This window comes from Herpailurus yagouaroundi, unplaced genomic scaffold (genome assembly GCF_014898765.1).
Source record: "Herpailurus yagouaroundi ecotype Mexico unplaced genomic scaffold, PumYag 211, whole genome shotgun sequence".
Classification (NCBI taxonomy): domain Eukaryota; kingdom Metazoa; phylum Chordata; class Mammalia; order Carnivora; family Felidae; genus Herpailurus; species Herpailurus yagouaroundi.
Window position 1 is genome coordinate 8198001 of NW_024412442.1, and position 2428 is coordinate 8200428.

Consider the following 2428-nt stretch of genomic DNA (forward strand, 5'->3'; position numbering starts at 1 on the left):
CCTGCACACCCTCACAGCGCTCATCCAAGGACCACACAGTTATCGATGCCATGGACCTCAGCAGCCTGAGCCAAAAGGACAACACTCCCTCCCAGACTCAGTGCTGACACATACCTCCCACGTTGGCACCCTGTGCCTCGTGGTCTGGTATCACAGCATGTTCCCTCCACAGGCGAAAGTTTCCCTCACCAATAGCAGTTCACAAAGTCTGAATGAGGTGACAGCTTCTTCAATGAACAGACACCTGTCCAAGGCTACGGCAATCATGAAGAATGAGAGAAACATGACTCCACCAAAGGAATATGGTGCCCCTCCAATAACTGGCCCCAACGAAATGGGGATCCAGGAACTGTCTGACAAAGAATTCAAAACTGCTTCTTGTAAAGATACCCAGAGGGCAAAAAGTGAACACACAGGTAGCAATTTAATGGTATCAGGAGCTCAATGGGAAGTTCAACGGGTAGAAAACATAACAAAGAACCAAACGGAAATTTGGGTGCTAAAGAACACGATGGCCGTACTGAATAATCCAACAAAGAATTCGAGCAAAACTTGAACAACCGAAAGAAAAACGAGGTGAGCTTGAAAACGGATGAATTGAAATTATCCACTCAGAGGAGCAAAAGCTAAAAAAATAAAAAATAAATAAATACAAAAGAAAGAAGAAAGCCTATAGGACCTTATAAGACACATGAATAGAAACAGCATATTCATCACTGGAATCCAGAAAGGAGAAGAAGGGAAGGAGCGGAATGCTTATTTAAAGAAACCCTGGTGGGGGCGCCTGGGTGGCTCAGTCGGTTAAGCAACCGACTTCGGCTCAGGTCATGATCTCGCGGTCCATGAGTTCAAGCCCCGCGTCGGGCTCTGGGCTGACGGCTCAGAGCCTGGAGCCTGCCTGGGATTCTGTGTTTCCTCTCTCTGCCCCTCCCCCACTCACACTCTGTCCCTGTCTCTGTCTCTCAAAAGTAAATAAACATTAAAAAAAAATTTTTTTTTAAAGAAATCCTGGTGGAGGGGCAACTGGGTGGCTTGGTCAGTTAAGCATCCAACTCTTTATCTCAGCTCAGGTAGTGATCTTATGGTTTATGAGTTTGAGACCCACATCAGGCTTTGTGCTGACAGTACAGAGCCTGCTTGGGATTCTGTCTCTCCCTCTCTCTGCCCCTCCCCTGTTTGCTCTCTCTCTGTCTCTCTCTCTCAAAATAAATAAACTTTAAAGAAATCCTGATGGAGAATTTCTCACATCTGGGGAGAGAGTTGGATGACCAGGTTCATGAAGCTCTTAGGTCACTCCAAAGTTTCAATTCAGAATGATCTTCCCCAAGATACATTATAATAAAACTGCCTAAAATCTAAGGCAATTTTTAAAGCAGTGAGAGGAAAACAATGATCTGATATAAGGGAGCTCCCACAAAGCCATCAGTGGATGTCTTGGCAGAGGTCTTACAGACCAGGAGAGAGCTGGACGAGACATTCAATGCGCTAATGAAAGATACTGCAGACCATGAATGCTTTACCCACAAAGTCGTCCTTCAGAAAGGAAGGCAAGATAAATACTTTCCCGGACAAACAAAAGCTTAGGGAAATTTTTTTTAGGGCTTGTATATTTGGTTTTAGAAATTAACCCACTGTTTACCCAGCCAGCACGATATTGTGCAATTGGTATTTTAAAACTCTGAAGTTTTCCTGTGTCTCACATAAACCTAAATAGATTCTGTTGCCTTGTTTAGCAATCATGTTTTAAACATTTTTCCCAAACTCTAAAATAAATTAATGTTTATTTATTTGTTTTGAGAGAGAGAGAGGCAGCGAGAGAGGGACAGACAGACCCCTAAACAGGCCCCACACTGTCAGCACAGAGCCCGACTTGGGGCTCAAACTCACAAACCATGAGATCGTGACCTGAGCCAAAATCAAGAGTTGGTGCTTAACCAACTGTGCCACCCAGGTGCCCTGCAAACTCTAAATTTTTTAATTTAACTACAACTTATTTTAGATTTTAATAACTTTATTCTAACTTAAAATAATTTCTATTTTCTTAAAAAAAAAAAAAAAAGGAGCCAACCTATGCTGATTACTATAGCTGAGAGGTATTGGTTGATTTCAAAATGAGAAACATATTTTCGGGCATGTCTGACCCACCGGGAGAGTAGATAAGCCAAAAGGCCATTTGCCTGAAGGCCTGGAGTGTCCTTGAAGATAACTCTTGGTGAGAGAGGAAGAGATCAGGCCTGAGTTCAAGGCCTGAGTTCGAAGTTCCAGATGTTTGATCCCAGAGAGATTCTGATCAGAGCACAGACTCAGACTTCAGATAGATCCCACAGCTCAGCCTCCACTGGACTCAGGGCTTCAGCTTGTAAAACCTGAAGGAACTGTTGTAACAAGACTCAGTTCAACTGAGTGGAACTGTGGAACACAGCTCTAA